Source organism: Anomaloglossus baeobatrachus, chromosome 6 (assembly GCF_048569485.1).
Source record: "Anomaloglossus baeobatrachus isolate aAnoBae1 chromosome 6, aAnoBae1.hap1, whole genome shotgun sequence".
Taxonomy (NCBI): domain Eukaryota; kingdom Metazoa; phylum Chordata; class Amphibia; order Anura; family Aromobatidae; genus Anomaloglossus; species Anomaloglossus baeobatrachus.
In genome coordinates, this window is record NC_134358.1 from 108,905,919 (window position 1) to 108,925,569 (window position 19,651).

Consider the following 19,651-nt stretch of genomic DNA (forward strand, 5'->3'; position numbering starts at 1 on the left):
CATTGCTGCAGGTTTCGAGCATTTTTGTTGCGGTAAACTTGAGGGACAAGTGCGGAAATACCTGCGGAATTCTCATCCTGTATCTTCATAGTGGAAAGCATATTCCGCAGCCGCACATAGCGCAGCATTGATACAGCACTCCCCAAATCCCATAAGGTAACATGGGGAGTGTCTGTACTGGCGTTAACCTGCGGCTTTATCTGGAAAATGCAGATAAATCCGTGGGTTTTCCCAGGCGCATTGTCCCATGGGCACATAGCCTTACAGATCCAGTAGTGTGGATGGGAATCATATAGATCTGTAGCACAATGCGCTTTTTGTGTAACCTGACCTGCGGTTCATTTTTCAAATCTGCAACATGTCAACTTCTCTTGAGGGTATGCTGAGTTTTATAGGCAGATTTTAGAATTGTATTAGAAGCACAAAATTAGCAGGTAAGAAATGCATAAGCATTCTTTCGTGCATTTCTGTTGTGAAATCCCACTACATAATGCATGTGTACTGCCCCGGTGTTGGTCGGGCTGCTCGGATCCGGGATCATGGCTCGAGGGGGACACTTTGATCTGTAAATTGGATATTTACAGGGGAGAAGTTTGTGACGCCATCTGTGGGTTGCGGTAATGGGCGTACCGGCGCTGCTGTAAGGAGTACCGGGGCAGATGGCGTTAAGCAGCCTGATGTTAGTCCCTCCACATTTAGGTAAGGCCCCGGGGCTCAGGGGAATGTTTGTTGGTGGTTATTTGGCAAGGCAGGATGTAGGAACCAGGGTACTCACTGTGGTAGCCGTTGTGTTGGATGAGGTTTATAAAGTAGACACACATGCTGCAAGTAAACCAAAGTCTCTGTGCACCACTGCCACTGCTGGAAGCCTGTCCAGGTGTCCACTCCCACCGGTGTCACTTAGTAATCCGGAGCCTATCTCCATGCACAATTTAGTTGAATATTGTGGCCCCTTGGCTTGAAGCAGTTAGGGCCCCGCTCAATATATGTAGTGTAGCTGTACTCTTGATGGCTGGCACTTGAAATTTCAGTGGATCACTTTATGTGGAAAACCCTATCCCCCGCGTTGTGCTGATGCCTTCAATCTCTGAGCTCTTAGGGAAGTTCGTGAACATACTTTCACTCCCAAGTTAATTATCAGGATGTTGAATTGGTTCCTAAAATAGGTTCCTGTACCCCGTCATCCTCGGTACAGGTCCGGTTATTGGGCTTTCTGGTGCCGACAGTCCTCCAGGACTACGTCCGTCACACCCCTGTCCAACGTCCCTGCAATCGGTCCCCGACTCCTCTGGTTCCGGACCATCGTCTGCGACCCAACCTTGGTCTAGCTCCCCGGAAGCTACCACTCCAGCTCCTCACTCTTTGAGGGCTCTCACTGAACTGACTACTTCCTCCCTCCCACCAGTCTGCCTGACCCCTAGGTGGGTGGCCCTATTCCAGCTTGACCAACCCACTGGTGTGTCAGGTCATGGTGTGAGGTGTGGTTGGGATTTGTGGTGCTGATGGTAGTGACACCGATTGTTGGGAACCTGGAACTATGGGGGGTAGGCCCTACATCCTAGCGAAAAGATGCAGTTCCCTGTAGCACCCTGATGTATTTAGGGGCACTACATGTGTAATACAATAAAGTTTTGTCATTGCCAAATGTCAGGAAGAATCCAAAACAAAGCAGCTTTATTTAAAACCATGACATAACTAAAATAAACAAAAATTTAAACTTCAAAAATGGTATAAAAATAAATGTAAAAAATACAAAATAGTCATTTTTCTAATAACTGCAGAACCTGCAACTTCAAAAACTCACCAAATAATCACCATAATAATATAGTATAAAATCACGTGCAACCTCTGAGTATTTGGTACGTTTTTTAAGCCAAAATCAGGAGTGGATAAAAAAAATGCAGAACTGGTCCCTGTGGCTTAGTGCCTTAGGGCTGCTTCTCACTTGCGAGTTTCTCGCAGTAGAGCAATGCGAGAAAATCTCGCATTGGAATCGGACACATGTTAGTGAATGATTCAGCTCTCATCTGCGATTTTTTTCTCAGTCCAAATCGGACTGAGAAAAAAATCGCAGCATGCTGCTTTTTTGCGAGTTTCTACTGCGAGTTTCTCCAATGCAAGTCTATGGGAGCGTGTAAAAAATCGGATGTCACGGGACGGCATTCACACCATCCTAGTGACATCCGATTTTCTAAATACATTTCTCGCATGTTTCCTAAAACACTGGAAACGAGAGATGTCTCCCAATGTCTGTCAATCACTATTCTCTGTCAGTCGGTCTCTCCCTCTCGGTCTCTATTCTCTCTCTGTCGGTCCGTCACTATCTCTGTCCCTCTCTCACAGTCTGTCGGTCAGTTTCCCCCCCTCTCTCATACTTACCGTTCCCCGATCTCCGGCGCGGCGCTGCACGGCTGTCACACTGTTCCAGCGGCTTTTACTATTTTGAAAAAGCCGGCCGCTCATTAAACAATCTCGTATTCCCTGCTTTCCCCGCCCACAGGCGCCTATGATTGGTTGCAGTGAGACACGCCCCCACGCTGAGTGACAGGTGTCTCACTGCACCCAATCACAGCAGCCGGTGGGCAGGTCTATATTGTGCAGTGAAATAAATAAATAAATAATTAAAAAAAATGGCGTGCGGTCCCCCCAATTTTAATACCAGCCAGATAAAGCCATACGGCTGAAGGCTGGTATTCTCAGGATGGGGAGCTCCACGTTATGGGGAGCCCCCCAGCCTAAAAATATCAGCCAACAGCCGCCCAGAATTGCCGCATACATTATATGCGACAGTTCTGGGACTGTACCCGGCTCTTCCCGATTTGCCCTGGTGCGTTGGCAAATCAGGGTAATAAGGAGTTAATGGCAGCCCATAGCTGCCACTAAATCCTAGATTAATCATGTCAGGCGTCTATGAGACACCCTCCATGATTAATCCGTAAGTTACAGTAAATAAACACACACACATGAAAAAATCCTTTATTAGAAATAAAAAACACATGCACATTCCCTCATTACCAATTTAATAAGCCCCAAAAAGCCCTCCATGTCCGGCGTAATCCACGGACCTCCAACGTCGCTTCCAGCATGAAGGTGACAGGAGCTGCAGCAGACACCGCCGCTCCGGTCACCTCCAAGCAGCAACTGAGCTGAGTAGCGCGATCTGCTGAGGTGTCACTGAGGTTAATCGCTGTCACCGCTGTATCCAGTGACAGCGGGTAACCTCAGTGACAGCTCAGCTGATCGCGCTACTCACCTCAGTTGCTGCTTGGAGGTGACCGGAGCGGCGGTGTCTTCTGCAGCTCCTGTCACCTTCATGCTGGAAGCGACGCTGGAGGTCCGTGGAGTACGCCGGACATGGAGGGCTTTTTGGGGCTTATTAAATTGGTAATGAGGGAATTTGTTTGTGTTTTTTACTTCTAATAAATGATTTTTTCATGTGTGTGTGTGTTTATTTACTGTAACTTACAGATTAATCATGGAGGGTGTCTCATAGACGCCTGACATGATTAATCTAGGATTTAGTGGCAGCTATAGGCTGCCATTAACTCCTTATTACCCCGATTTGCCAACGCACCAGGGCAAATCGGGAAGAGCCGGGTACAGTCCCAGAACTGTCGCATATAATGTATGCGGCAATTCTGGGCGGCTGTTGGCTGATATTGTTAGGCTGGGGGGCTCCCCATAACGTGGAGCTCCCCATCCTGAGAATACCAGCCTTCAGCCGTATGGCTTTATCTGGCTGGTATTAAAATTGGGGGGGACCGCACGCCATTTTTTTTAATTATTTAATTATTTATTTCACAGCACAGTATAGACCCGCCCACCGGCTGCTGTGATTGGGTGCAGTGTGACACCTGTCACTCAGCGTGGGGGCGTGTCTCACTGCAACCAATCATAGGTGCCTGTGGGCGGGGAAAGCAGGGAATACGAGATTGTTTAATGAGCGGCCGGCTTTTTCAAAATAGTAAAAGCCGCCTGAGCAGTGAGAAAGCCGTGCAGCGCGGCGCCGGGGATCGGTGAGTATGAGAGAGGGCTGCTAACTTCAGTCACTCAGGGGATTAGCGGTCACCGGTGAGCCCTTCACTGGTGACCGCTAATCAGGACGCGGCACAGTCAGAGCCGCAGCATGACAATGAAATCGGGTTAAGTTCACCCGAGTTCATTCTGACAGTGCGGCTCTGTCTGTGTCTGCTGTCATCTGCCGTTCAGCTCTGCTACATGGCTGTCTGTGTCTGCTGTCAGCGGCCATGTAGCAGCGCTGAATGGCAGATGACATAGTAAAAAATACGCATTACACACGCACTACACACACATTTCACACGCTAGTAAAATCTCAGAAATAGCATCAAATTTGCGTTGCACTCGCACCTAACGTGAACTAAAATCAGCCGAGTTTTTTTCAGCCCAGTCAGACCGATTTTACTCGCATAGATGTGTTTCCACCCTTAGAGGGAATCTGGCACCAGGTTTTTGCCACCTAATCTGAGAGCAGCATAATCTAAGAGAAGAGACCCTGATTCCAGCAATGTGTGACTTACTGGGCTGCTTAGTGTAGTTTTGATAAAATCACTGTTTAATCAGCAGTAGATTATCATTACAGGACTACTTGACATGCTGCCAGGTAGTCCAGCATATTCATGAGCTCGGTATAAGGGTACGATTTCACTTGTGCATAGCCTCTGATTCGATAGCCTCAGATGCGATATTTTAATGACCCTCCGCTGCGGGTGTGAGCCGAGGGTCATGCGACTGATACAATCTTGTGATTGGATCACAGCTGTGGAGAAGAGAGGTGGGAGCACTTACTTCCCATCTCGTCCCTGGCCTGTCTCTGCGTACATCGCACTGCAGTCGGATTACATACGAGTGCAGTGTAATGTTTCACATGCTCCCATAGACTTGTATGGGTGTGTGTGAGCTGAGACTTGCTGCCAAACGCAGCATGCTACGATTCAATCTGCATGTTGCTACAGCATGAGAAATCAATCGCAGATGGACACTGCAGATGGACCCATAGTTTTGCACTAGAGTGAAAGCAATCTGATGTTTTATCACAGTGCAAACACAAGTGGAACCACGGCCTAACTGCTAGATCTGCAGCATAGAAAACATTGATTTTATCAAAATGACAGCAAACAGCTCAGTAAGTGACACATCGCTGGAATCAGGCTATTTGTCTCTACATTATGCTGCTCTCAGATGGGGGAGAATCACTGAGAACACTGATAAGTCATATAAAAAATATTTTATTGAAACAAATAAAATTGATGATAAGTCATGGTGTTAATGTGGAGAAACAAAAAATAGGGGGGCGTACACTCTAAAGGGCACTTTACACACAGCGACATAGCTAGCAATGTTGCTGGTGAAAGCACCCGCTCCCTTCGATTGTGAGGGGCACAGAATAAAGACTGGGTAGTGGTGGGGGACGGTATGGAGAGGGGGCAGAATGGGAGGACAGTGTGAGGTTATAGCAAGGAGGGGGAGTGTGATGAGGGCACAGTATAAAGACTGGGCAGTATAAGGGGACACAGTGTAAATGACACTGTAAACGGTAGGCTCAGTTTGGAAAGAGAGGGAATATGGAGGGCATGTACCATAAGAGGGACAGAGTTGGTCATATTTTGTGCAGAGAATACTGTGAGGGGCCATTAATTACCGTATGTTTCGCTTTATAAGACGCTCTTTTCCTCCCAAAAATTTGGGAGGAAAATGGGGGGTGCGTCTTATATAGCGGTACCTGGGGGGGGGTCCTGTCTGAGGCGATCGGGCGGCCGGGTGCCTGTGGCTGCATGCAAGCGGCCGGGTACCTGTGCTTGCATGCGGTGGCAGCCGGGTACCCGTGGCTGTGTGCGGGCGGCAGCCGGGTGCTGTGTGGGGTCGGCAGCCGGGTACCTGTGCTTGCGTGTAGTGGCAGCCAGGTACCCATGGCTGTGTGCGGGTGGCAGTCGGGTGCCCCTGCAGGTGGCAGCCGGCTGCCGCCCTCACACAGGCACCCGGCTGCTGCCCTCACACAGGCACCCAGGTGCCGCCAGCACACAGGCACCCGGCTGCCGCCCGCACACAGCCACGGGTACCCGGCTGCCACCGCACGCAAGCACAGGTACCCGGCCGCTTGCACGCAGGGTGGGCAGGCAGCCTGCTGGCTGCCACTCTGTGCGTGCGGGGCGGGCGGCTGTGCAGCAAGTTACCAGTTGTCCGCGGTCCCACTTTCAAATGATGGCGCCGGTGGAGCTCTTGAATGAGAGCTCCATCTGCGCACGCGCTGCTCCGGAAGTCAGCGCGTGCGCAGATGGAGCCCTTGGATGAGAGCTCCATCTGCGCATGCATCGCTCCGGGCGCCATTACTTGAAACGGGAGCGCGGACACACTGGGAAAACACCACATCCGTCTGCTCCACCACTGAGCAGTCGCCGCCGCTGCCACCACTGAACAGTCCCCGCCGCTGCCACCACTGAACCGGGACCGGGACTACACCGGCCTGCTGCACGGCTCACCCGCCGCCGCTGCTGCCGCCACCACGGACCCCACAACTCCTGCCACCACGGATGCCACCGCGCCTGCAACCACGGATGCCACGGCACCTGCAACCACGGACCCTGCTGCCACTGACCCGCCATGCCTCCTGTGACCCCGCTTCACCACCACTGCTGCCCCCCTCCGGTAAGAGAACGCCGGAGTATAAGACGGACCCCATAGTTCTTTTGTTTACCTTTTTTTATGTCTAAATTTGGGGTGCGTCTTATAATCCGGTGCATCTTATAAAGCGAAAAATACGGTATTCTGGGGCACAGTGTAGGTCTGATATTTTTATATAGAAGTATTATAATCATTCTGCTACTTTTAGGGGCATCGTGTCAGGATGTTCTGCAGAAGACCAGAGAAGATGGAAATCTGCAGAGACGAGATGTGAATGTGAAAAGTCGTCATTGCGTCAAGACAAGAAGAAGAATAGAAAAAAACAACCGGAGACAATATCATCTATAAGGTACCTGAATGTAAATATTTATTTGTGATACTGAAAAAGTCTTATCATTAGGCCTTGGTCCCACTTGCGCATTGCATCTGATGTAAGCGCAATGGGATCCCCCACTCATCAGCTGATTATGGTGCAGGTAACAATAAGGATAACGTTTGGAACACCATTCTAAGTCTGAACTGGGTGCAAAAACCTAAAAAAAAAACATCACTATGGGGAGATAAGGTATGCACACCAGAGACTATGTAAGGGGAATACATGGAATAGCAGAAACTGCTGTGTGAATACTGACTTGAAAAATCCAATAGCTATATGTAAAGTGAAAATGTGAAAAATGGAATCTGCATTACTGCCATGAACATATGAATCAAGAGAAATTTAGCTACTGAATTGATCAATGCAATAGAGCCCCAACACTACGCCAAAGTATTTCTCTACGTTGGGGTCCCTAGCTTGTGTGTGTCCTCTCATGCAGTTAAAAAACTTACCGTGTATGGGAAGCTGAGACCCAGGCTATATATGCGTATGATATGGATTGGCAATAGGTGTGGTTGGGGAGGGTTCCCAAACGAAAAAATACTAACAATAAGGATAACGTTTGGAACACCATTCTAAGTCTGAACTGGGTGCAAAAACCTAAAAAAAAACATCACTATGGGGAGATAAGGTATGCACACCAGTGACTATGTAAGGGGAATACATGGAATAGCAGAAACTGCTGTGTGAATACTGACTTGAAAAATCCAATAGCTATATGTAAAGTGAAAATGTGAAAAATGGAATCTGCATTACTGCCATGAACATATGAATCAAGAGAAATTTAGCTACTGAATTGATCAATGCAATAGAGCCCCAACACTACGCCAAAGTATTTCTCTACGTTGGGGTCCCTAGCTTGTGTGTGTCCTCTCATGCAGTTAAAAAACTTACCGTGTATGGGAAGCTGAGACCCAGGCTATATATGCGTATGATATGGATTGGCAATAGGTGTGGTTGGGGAGGGTTCCCAAACGAAAAAATACTAACAATAAGGATAACGTTTGGAACTCCATTCTAAGTCTGAACTGGGTGCAAAAACCTAAAAAACTTAGAATGGTGTTCCAAACGTTATCCTTATTGTTAGTATTTTTTCGTTTGGGAACCCTCCCCAACCACACCTATTGCCAATCCATATCATACGCATATATAGCCTGGGTCTCAGCTTCCCATACACGGTAAGTTTTTTAACTGCATGAGAGGACACACACAAGCTAGGGACCCCAACGTAGAGAAATACTTTGGCGTAGTGTTGGGGCTCTATTGCATTGATCAATTCAGTAGCTAAATTTCTCTTGATTCATATGTTCATGGCAGTAATGCAGATTCCATTTTTCACATTTTCACTTTACATATAGCTATTGGATTTTTCAAGTCAGTATTCACACAGCAGTTTCTGCTATTCCATGTATTCCCCTTACATAGTCACTGGTGTGCATACCTTATCTCCCCATAGTGATGTTTTTTTTTTTTTTTAGGTTTTTGCACCCAGTTCAGACTTAGAATGGTGTTCCAAACGTTATCCTTATTGTTAGTATTTTTTCGTTTGGGAACCCTCCCCAACCACACCTATTGCCAATCCATATCATACGCATATATAGCCTGGGTCTCAGCTTCCCATACACGGTAAGTTTTTTAACTGCATGAGAGGACTAGAGTTGAGCGCGGTTCGTGGTTCGTGGTTCTCCAGTTCGCGGCTCGAGTGATTTTGGGGCATGTTCTAGATCGAACTAGAACTCGAGCTTTTTGCAAAAGCTCGATAGTTCTAGAAACATTCGAGAACGGTTCTAGCAGCCAAAAAACAGCTAAATCTTAGCTTGGTTTCTGCTGTAATAGTGTAAGTCACTCTGTGAATCAAACTATTATCACATTTCAGTGTATAGTGTGCGTGAACAGCGCCTTCAGATCACTGCTGTTTCTATAATGGCGATCGCCATTTTTTTTTTTTTTTTTCTTGTCTTCCTTCCCTAAGCGCGCGCGTCTTGTGGGGCTGGCCAGCATGTCAGCCAATCACAGACACACACACACCTAAGTGGACTTTGAGGCAGAGAAGCAACGGCATGTGTGATAGGATCTGCATGTCACATGTCCCTGCATTATAAAACCGGACATTTTCTTCACGATCGCCATTATCTGCCTTCTGCGTCTTTGGTGTCAGACATCACTGTCGCAGTTCCGTCCTTTGTCCTATCGCCGATACAGCTGTAATGCGCTGCATACACAGCGTTAGACAGCTTAGGGAGAGCACATTCTAGCAGTCCTTTTAAGGGCTCGTACCGGTAGGGTCAGAGAGCCATAGGTGACAGGTCCTGCAAACAGCAACAGCGTCTGTGTAGCCCAGGTCAGGGATTTCCTCCCTGCATTTCACCATTAGGAGGGAATAGAAAGGCAGGCTTCCATTCCTCTACCCAGAGCACCACAATCCTGCCACTGTACCCTCTTGTCCTCTGCACACTCCAACTCATTCTAAGTAAGCCATTATACTAGCAAACACTCAGTGTACCTAGTGGCATCCTATACGTGGCTATTGGACTTTGCTATAGTCCCACTAGTGCCAAGACATTTGCAGCACGTCTGCCTGCGTTGCACACTCCAACGAATTATAACTAAGCCATTATACTAGCACACACTCAGTGTACCTAGTGGCATCCTATACGTGGCTATTGGACTTTGCTATAGTCCCACTAGTGCAAAGACATTAGCAGAGCACATCTGCCTGCATTGCACACTCCAAGTTTTTTAAACTCAGCCATTATACTAGCAAACACACAGTGTACCTAGTGGCATCCTATACGTGGCTATTGGACTTTGCTATAGTCCCACTAGGGCCAAGACATTTGCAGAGCGCATCTGCCTGCGTTGCACACTCCAACTAATTATAACGAAGCCATTATACTAGCAAACACTCAGTGTACCTAGTGGCATCCTATACGTGGCTATTGGACTTTGCTATAGTCCCACTAGTGCCAAGACATTTGCAGAGCGCATCTGCCTGCGTTGCACACTCCAACTAATTATAACGAAGCCATTATACTAGCACACACTCAGTGTACCTAGTGGCATCCTATACGTGGCTATTGGACTTTGCTATAGTCCCACTAGTGCAAAGACATTTGCAGAGCACATCTGCCTGCATTGCACACTCCAACTTTTTTAAACTAAGCAATTATACTAGCAAACACTCAGTGTACCTAGTGGCATCCTATACGTGGCTATTGGACTTTGCTATAGTCCCACTAGAGCAAAGACATTAGCAGAGCACATCTGCCTGCATTGCACACTCCAAGTTTTTTAAACTCAGCCATTATACTAGCAAACACTCAGTGTACCTAGTGGCATCCTATACGTGGCTATTGGACTTTGCTATAGTCCCACTAGTGCCAAGACATTTGCAGAGCGCATCTGCCTGCGTTGCACACTCCAACTAATTATAACGAAGCCATTATACTAGCAAACACTCAGTGTACCTAGTGGCATCCTATACGTGGCTATTGGACTTTGCTATAGTCCCACTAGTGCCAAGACATTTGCAGAGCGCATCTGCCTGCGTTGCACACTCCAACAAATTATAACGAAGCCATTATACTAGCAAACACTCAGTGTACCTAGTGGCATCCTATACGTGGCTATTGGACTTTGCTATAGTCCCACTAGTGCCAAGACATTTGCAGAGCGCATCTGCCTGCGTTGCACACTCCAACTCATTATAACTAAGCCATTATACTAGCAAACACTCAGTGTACCTAGTGGCATCCTATACGTGGCTATTGGACTTTGCTATAGTCCCACTAGTGCCAAGACATTTGCAGAGCGCATCTGCCTGCGTTGCACACTCCAACTCATTATAACTAAGCCATTATACTAGCAAACACTCAGTGTACCTAGTGGCATCCTATACGTGGCTATTGGACTTTGCTATAGTCCCACTAGGGCCAAGACATTTGCAGAGCGCATCTGCCTGCGTTGCACACTCCAACTAATTATAACAAAGCCATTATACTAGCAAACACTCAGTGTACCTAGTGGCATCCTATACGTGGCTATTGGACTTTGCTATAGTCCCACTAGTGCCAAGACATTTGCAGCACGTCTGCCTGCGTTGCACACTCCAACGAATTATAACGAAGCCATTATACTAGCACACACTCAGTGTACCTAGTGGCATCCTATACGTGGCTATTGGACTTTGCTATAGTCCCACTAGTGCAAAGACATTAGCAGAGCACATCTGCCTGCATTGCACACTCCAAGTTTTTTAAACTCAGCCATTATACTAGCAAACACACAGTGTACCTAGTGGCATCCTATACGTGGCTATTGGACTTTGCTATAGTCCCACTAGGGCCAAGACATTTGCAGAGCGCATCTGCCTGCGTTGCACACTCCAACAAATTATAACGAAGCCATTATACTAGCAAACACTCAGTGTACCTAGTGGCATCCTATACGTGGCTATTGGACTTTGCTATAGTCCCACTAGGGCCAAGACATTTCCAGCACGTCTGCCTGCGTTGCACACTCCAACGAATTATAACTAAGCCATTATACTAGCACACACTCAGTGTACCTAGTGGCATCCTATACGTGGCTATTGGACTTTGCTATAGTCCCACTAGTGCAAAGACATTAGCAGAGCACATCTGCCTGCATTGCACACTCCAAGTTTTTTAAACTCAGCCATTATACTAGCAAACACACAGTGTACCTAGTGGCATCCTATACGTGGCTATTGGACTTTGCTATAGTCCCACTAGGGCCAAGACATTTGCAGAGCGCATCTGCCTGCGTTGCACACTCCAACTAATTATAACGAAGCCATTATACTAGCAAACACTCAGTGTACCTAGTGGCATCCTATACGTGGCTATTGGACTTTGCTATAGTCCCACTTGTGCCAAGACATTTGCAGAGCGCATCTGCCTGCGTTGCACACTCCAACAAATTATAACGAAGCCATTATACTAGCAAACACTCAGTGTACCTAGTGGCATCCTATACGTGGCTATTGGACTTTGCTATAGTTCCACTAGTGCCAAGACATTTGCAGAGCGCATCTGCCTGCGTTGCACACTCCAACTAATTATAACGAAGCCATTATACTAGCACACACTCAGTGTACCTAGTGGCATCCTATACGTGGCTATTGGACTTTGCTATAGTCCCACTAGTGCAAAGACATTTGCAGAGCACATCTGCCTGCATTGCACACTCCAACTTTTTTAAACTAAGCAATTATACTAGCAAACACTCAGTGTACCTAGTGGCATCCTATACGTGGCTATTGGACTTTGCTATAGTCCCACTAGTGCCAAGACATTTGCAGAGCGCATCTGCCTGCGTTGCACACTCCAACTAATTATAACGAAGCCATTATACTAGCAAACACTCAGTGTACCTAGTGGCATCCTATACGTGGCTATTGGACTTTGCTATAGTCCCACTAGTGCCAAGACATTTGCAGAGCGCATCTGCCTGCGTTGCACACTCCAACAAATTATAACGAAGCCATTATACTAGCAAACACTCAGTGTACCTAGTGGCATCCTATACGTGGCTATTGGACTTTGCTATAGTCCCACTAGTGCCAAGACATTTGCAGAGCGCATCTGCCTGCGTTGCACACTCCAACTCATTATAACTAAGCCATTATGCTAGCAAACACTCAGTGTACCTAGTGGCATCCTATACGTGGCTATTGGACTTTGCTATAGTCCCACTAGTGCCAAGACATTTGCAGAGCGCATCTGCCTGCGTTGCACACTCCAACTCATTATAACTAAGCCATTATACTAGCAAACACTCAGTGTACCTAGTGGCATCCTATACGTGGCTATTGGACTTTGCTATAGTCCCACTAGGGCCAAGACATTTGCAGAGCGCATCTGCCTGCGTTGCACACTCCAACTAATTATAACGAAGCCATTATACTAGCAAACACTCAGTGTACCTAGTGGCATCCTATACGTGGCTATTGGACTTTGCTATAGTCCCACTAGTGCCAAGACATTTGCAGAGCGCATCTGCCTGCGTTGCACACTCCAACTAATTATAACGAAGCCATTATACTAGCACACACTCAGTGTACCTAGTGGCATCCTATACGTGGCTATTGGACTTTGCTATAGTCCCACTAGTGCCAAGACATTTGCAGAGCACATCTGCCTGCATTGCACACTCCAAGTTTTTTAAACTCAGCCATTATACTAGCAAACAGTCAGTGTACCTAGTGGCATCCTAAACGTGGCTATTGTACTTTTGTCAATTCACAGTATTGGAACGTTATTTGCAGCACGTCTGCCTGCATTGCACACTCTAACTTTTTTAAACTCAGCCATTATACTAGCAAACACTCACTGTACCTAGTGGCATCCTAAACGTGGCTATTGTACTTTTGTCAATTCACAGTATTGGAACGTTATTTGCAGCACGTCTGCCTGCATTGCACACTCTAACTTTTTTAAACTCAGCCATTATACTAGCAAACACTCACTGTACCTAGTTGTATCCTAAACGTGGCTATTGTACTTTTGTCAATTCACAGTATTGGAACGTTATTTGCAGCACGTCTGCCTGCATTGCACACTCTAACTTTTTTAAACTCAGCCATTATACTAGCAAACACTCACTGTACCTAGTTGTATCCTAAACGTGGCTATTGTACTTTTGTCAATTCACAGTATTGGAACGTTATTTGCAGCACGTCTGCCTGCATTGCACACTCTAACTTTTTTAAACTCAGCCATTATACTACCAAACAGTCAGTGTACCTAGTGGCATCCTAAACGTGGCTATTGTACTTTTGTCAATTCAAAGTATTGGAACGTTATTTGCAGCACGTCTGCCTGCATTGCACACTCTATCTTTTTTAAACTCATCCATTATACTAGCAAACACACAGTGTACCTAGTGGCATCCTATACGTGGCTATTGGACTTTGCTGTAGTCCCACTAGTGCCAAGACATTTGCAGAGCGCATCTGCCTGCGTTGCACACTCCAACAAATTATAACGAAGCCATTATACTAGCACACACTCAGTGTACCTAGTGGCATCCTATACGTGGCTATTGGACTTTGCTATAGTCCCACTAGTGCAAAGACATTTGCATAGCACGTCTGCCTGCATTGCACACTACAACTTTTTTAAACTAAGCAATTTTACTAGCAAACACTCACTGTACCTAGTTGTATCCTAAACGTGGCTATTGTACTTTTGTCAATTCACACTACTGCAAATCTATGTGCAGCACCTCTGCATGACAACCTCGTGCTCTGTTTTTAATAAGCTATAATGATAGCACAAAATACTGCCATTTTGTGGCATCATAGAACTGGCTGTTGTATTCCATTAGTGCCCCACTGGTGACAAGCTATTTCTAGCACCTCTACATCACACCCTCATGCACATTTTGCTACGCTAATGTTATAGCAAACTCATGGAATTCATTGCTGCATTTCATAATTCGGAGGGATAGAAAGTCAGGCTTCCTTTAGCTTTTCCTTCTGTTCATAGACAGCATCTCCAAGACAAATTTCCCCTCCACGTCTAAGTGTGGAGAGGCAGCTAGTGCGCATGCGTGTGCCGATGTACCCCAGCTGCAGCATAATTACAGTGTTTCGCCTAGTGAGTATGCTCAGCCTGACTGTGCCATTCCTGACGCTAAGTTTTCATTTCGGGATACAGCGCATGCTCCCACACTAAGTGTGAAAAGCCTCTTTGCACAGGTGCTTGCATTCCGTGCCGGGTCTAAGTCCTGTTTTGGGCATAGACACCATGCTAAAGCTGATAGTCTTTTTTCAGAGACTGTATTTCATGCTACTGAGCATGCTCAGGCACTTCCTGCATCAGAGACTAGGTCCGGTAATGAACTCTTTGGCCCTGGCCCTGATGTGGGGGTCCCATATAGACCACAGGGCATCAGGTGTCCTCCCAAATGGCTTGCAGAGGCCCACACCTATGACTTGTCACCGCATTATTGATGCTCAGACGATGACTGGTGAGGTGTTTGGGTCATGGCAGCCATGAGGTCATCATTGAAGTTGCGTTTCCAAATAGGACGCTAGTTATGCCACTCATGACGTGTCACTCTACTTTTGTCTCCAGGAGGTGCATTGTGGTTCACCCTGGTTTGGGGCGGACCCAGGTTATAAAAGGGGCTGGAGCCAACAAGGAGGTGCGCAGTCTTCTATTATGCTCCGAAAGAGCACACCTCCATGTGTTGAACCCATTGCGGCTTTAGGCCAGAGGTAGGCAGGGATCGGGTGGTGGATGCAGGCCACCACCACAGTTGGTAACGCAGAACGGTTAAGACCAGCTCCTGTCCTAACAGTCCTGCTTGTGCAGCCCAGTGGCATTAACAGGCCTGCTGCTGCTGATGCGCCTGCTGTCCACAGGTGTGGCCCCTACGCACACGGTCAGCGTACTCAATGGCCCCTGTGTTGTTAACAGGGAGTTCCTGGGCTGGGTGGGCATGTGGACCCTGTGACGCTAACAGGGCTCACAGTCTCCAGATCCGAATGGCGTCTAACTCGGTTCAGGCTACTATTAGTTTCATAGCCACACAGCTCTGTATCCTCCACCAAACCTTCAAGTTGCCAACCTCTCCTTTTCCAACTGGGAGCACGGTGGACACTGACTGCTGATGGGGATATATACCTTTCTCTTTCTTTTCTTATTAATTTTCGTTATATAGCGGTCACAGATTATATACCACTTTATCCAAATCTGCCAGTCCCACTGTAACAGATGTTGTTTCTTCAGCAAATGTTACAGTTGCTTAACCACCAAATCCACGGACCAAAACTTTTTTCCCCTTTCCAACACACCTGTTCCCCTTTCCAACAGCATCTGTCCTTTTTCAACTCATTTTGGGATATGACCAAAAGTGCAACTGTGCAGGGACACCGTACTCAACGCCATCTCAGCACAGCAGCCATCCCTCGGTCCCTCCGATGTGGACAAGTAAAAGACCATTTCCTCCTATCCATGACAAAGCGTTGAGATTCACTCTGTGCAGCACTGGTGTTTAGTGGACAAGTAGATCTAAGATTGCGTACCACATTCTGCAGATACTCCTGTATACGTGCGTCTATTTCTATGGCAGGAATTAGTTCGCCAAATTTTGTCTTGTACCGGGGATCTAACAGTGTGGCAACCCAGTATTCAGGATTAGTTCAAATTCATACAATCCGAGGGTCATGTAGGTAGTGCAGCAAGAAGGCGCTCATGTGTCTTGTGCATCCAGGAGGACCAAGTCCTTGGTGTGTTGGTGGCAGAGAGGTGAGAATCGTGCATCCTTCCTCTGCCCTCTACCCACAACCTCGCACAACCGAAATGTGAGCAAGCTCTCACTCATCTGCTGAGTCTTCCATGCCCATCGCCAGTTCGTCCTCCATTTCTTCATGGGCTCCTGCACTTTCATCAACACTTTTTGCTGATACTATGCGCCCTTGTTAATCCCTCTCCCTCACCATGAATGCCGCATAGGTGCCGCTGACCATCTGGACCTCGTAGATCTTGTTATCCCTTCCGCATATGACTCCTCCTGTACTTCCTCCCCTTCCTCTTGTCCCAACACCTGACTCAGAATAATAATTACAGTGTGCTCCATCATGTAGATGACCAGAATTGTCACGCTGAGAATGACATTGCCAGTGCTAAACATCTTCGTCGACATTTCAAAACTGTGTAGCAGGGTGCATAGGTCCTTGATCTGACACCACTCCAGCAGCGTGATCTGCACCACCTCTGGATCAAGTTATCCCAGGCTATATGTCTTACCGTATTTCAGCAGGGCTCTGCGGTGCTGCCACACACGCTGCAACATGTGCAGATTCCAATTCCTGCGTGTCGAAACATCGCATTTACGGCGTTTATCTGCCAGACCCTAAGACTTCCGGAGTGATGAAAGTTGTTGAGCTGCTGTGTGCGCACGATGGAAGTGAGCACATAGCGAGCGTGCCCACTGCACAAGGCCATGTAGGCCGTGATGGTGTTTTAAAAATTGCTGGCGAATTCGGTTCAACACGTGAGCCCTAAAAGGCACGTGTGTCACATTGCCCTGAGGATGGCCCGCAGCCAGGTTTGCATCATTGCCGCACACGGCTGTTAAGTCACCAACGTAGTCCGCTCCGTCAATTTGTACTCCGGTTGCCAGGTGACAACGTGTTCCTTTCATGAATAGTGCTGATGATGTGAGAGTAGTCGATGCCAGCGGCGCAGGTGGACGCAGGTTATGCTCACCCACTGGGCTGCATTACCTTGACAGATGCAGAATCTCTGGCTGAATGTAGCTGGTGGGTATCTCACAGATGAAATACCATCATTCAGCTACAACCAATGGGAAGACACCACACCCTTTTTTATGCCCATCCTGTCTGCAGACCACTGCCAGACATAGCTATGAACCTCTGGTTAATTTTACCCCCAGTTCAGTTTTATGATTTTGTGTGCTTGTTACCTGACTACTTTTCCTGCTTGCTGTTTATGTACCTTGTTGGCCGATACGCATTTCAACTCTGCTTGTTTTCTGATTCTTTCCTGGCCGTCCCATTCTGTTCCTGTTCCTCAATTAATGTTTTGACCCTGCCTGACTACTATTCTCTGTAATAGCGGTGTGACTCACATTTCCCATACATTTCAAAGTAAAGCTTTGACCGCCTGATGGCATTGAGCTCTGCTGCCAGCATAGTAAGGAGGTGTGTGGTAGTCCTTGTGCGCAGTTGCAAGGAAGGGTGGCCTGACCACACAGGGTTTGCGCCAAGGTAGAGGACCCACACGAGGTTGAAGAGGCAGAAGCAGTGTATTAACTTCTACATACAGAACAAGGATTGAAACAACTCGTGGGGACGGCAAGACTTGTACAGCAGACCCTTCTCCATCTCTCACCATAGTTTGCCAGTGCCCAGTCAGTGACATGTAATGACCCTGTCTATGCTTACTGGTCCAAGTATCTGTGTTGAAATGCACCCTGTCGCACACAGATTTTCTCAAGGAAGTGGTGATGTTGTGTGCGACATGCTGGTGTAGCGCGGGCATGCTTTTCTTGGAGAAGCAGTGGTGATTGGGCATGTGGTACTGGGGCACAGCGACAGACATAAGGTCTGTAAAATCCTGTGTGTCCACTACGCGTAAAGGCAGCATTTCGGTAGCCAACAGCTTACAGAGGGATAGAGTCAACCACTTAGCTTTGTCATGGGTCGCAGTAAGTGGCCTTTTATTTGACCACATCTGAGGGAAAGAGATCTGGCTGCTGTCTGTAGACGGTGTTGAGTAGGGTGTCCCTGGAAAAATGCAGGTTTGTGAGAAAAGTGCAGGCGGAGACATGATGTTGCCTTCATCTTGCCTTCAGATCTGTTCATCTTGTATCATTTTTAAAAAACACATCAAGCAAGGGTTACTCCAAGCGGAGTCTACCTTTTTTCCCAACATTGGGCACACAGACACCCCATCAGTGGCAGCACTTGTGCCCTAGTTGCAAACAGGATGTTTTGATTTGCATCAAGCACATTCCAAATCCACAAGCATTTACTCTCCCCAGGATGACACAGGGGTAGTAAATTCCTTCTGGATCCATGACTTGTTCATTTTGATGAACGTCAGTGTGTCCACATTGTCACTGGACAGACGCGTGCGCTTATCTGTCAGCACACACCCAGCAGCACTGAAGAAGACACGTTCAGAGACAACGCTGGCAGCTGCACACGACAAAATCTCCAAGGCGTAACTGGAGAGCTCTGTCAATTTTTCTAGATTTGAAGCCCAAAAGGAGCAAGGCTCCATTTGCAAAGTCATTGCATCGATGTTCATTTGGAGATACTCCTGTATCATCCTCTCCATCCGTTGACTATGTGTCAGACTTGTTGTCTCTGGTGGCCTTGCAAAGGAGGGTCTAAAAAAATTATGAAAATATTCCATAAAATTGCTGTTACCAGCACCAGATACGGTCCTACTGGTACGGGTAGACTGTTGAAGATGACGATGCCGTCCCATGTTTGTCAAGTTACAACTGGGAGAATCACTCCCTTCACCTGCACGGTTGTTTGGTGTAAAAGCCGAGCTAAGATCGAGTAACAGCTTATGCTGATACTCCAGCATACGTGCGTCCCTTTCTATGGGTGGAATTATGTCACAAAATTTGGACTTGTCCCGGGGATCTAATAGTGTGGCAAGCCAGTAGTCATCATCACTTCTAATTTTGACAATCCGAGGGTCATGTTGGAGGTAGTGCAACAAGAAGGCACTCATGTGTCTTGCGCAGCCATGCGGACCAAGTCCACGCTGTGTTTGTGGCATAGAGGTGCTAACCGTTCTTTCTTCCTCTGACATCTCCCCCCAACCTCTTTCAACTGAATTTTGACCAAGGTCTCCCTCATCCGCTGAGTCTTCCATGTCCATGGACAGTTCGTCCTCCATATCTTCATGTCCTCCTGCACCTTCCTCAACATCTCGCCTGCTACCATGCGCCCTTGTTGATCCCTGTCCCCCATGGTCCCATGCCTGCCGCGTTGGTGATGATGAACGTCTGGACCTTGGTGATGTTGTTGTGTCTTGCGCATATGAATCCTCCTGTAGTTCCTCCCCTTCCTGTTGTCCCACCCCCTGACTCCGAATAGTGTTTAGCGTGTGCTCCAGCATG